The sequence below is a fragment of the Macrobrachium nipponense genome, chromosome 41, assembly GCF_015104395.2.
Source record: "Macrobrachium nipponense isolate FS-2020 chromosome 41, ASM1510439v2, whole genome shotgun sequence".
Taxonomy (NCBI): Eukaryota; Metazoa; Arthropoda; class Malacostraca; order Decapoda; family Palaemonidae; genus Macrobrachium; species Macrobrachium nipponense.
In genome coordinates, this window is record NC_061102.1 from 21,186,219 (window position 1) to 21,186,659 (window position 441).

The window sequence follows — 441 nt, forward strand, 5'->3', positions numbered from 1 at the left end:
GATACAGGACCCCATCATGAATCAAGCCCTCCGACTAGCGGTAGATCATGCTGAAAAAGGAGGCGATCGAACTAGTGGCAGATCATCTTTCGGCAGGCTTTTACAACCGCCTGTTCCTAGTTCAGGGGGATGGAGACCGGTGTTGGACGTAAGCGCCCTGAACTTCTTCGTCGAAAAGAAGAAGTTCACGATGGAGACCACTGCCTCGGTGTTAGCAGCACTCCATCCAGGGGACTGGATGGTGTCCTTGGACTTACAGGACGCTTACTTCCACGTACCAATCCATCCTTCCTCGAGGAAGTTTCTAAGATTCATGATGGGGGGAAAAATCTTCCAATTCAGGGCCCTGTGTTTTGGCCTCTCCACGGCCCCCCAAGTCTTTACGGCCATCATGAGGAATGTAGCACAATGGCTTCACCTAGAAGGGGTGAGGATTTCGCT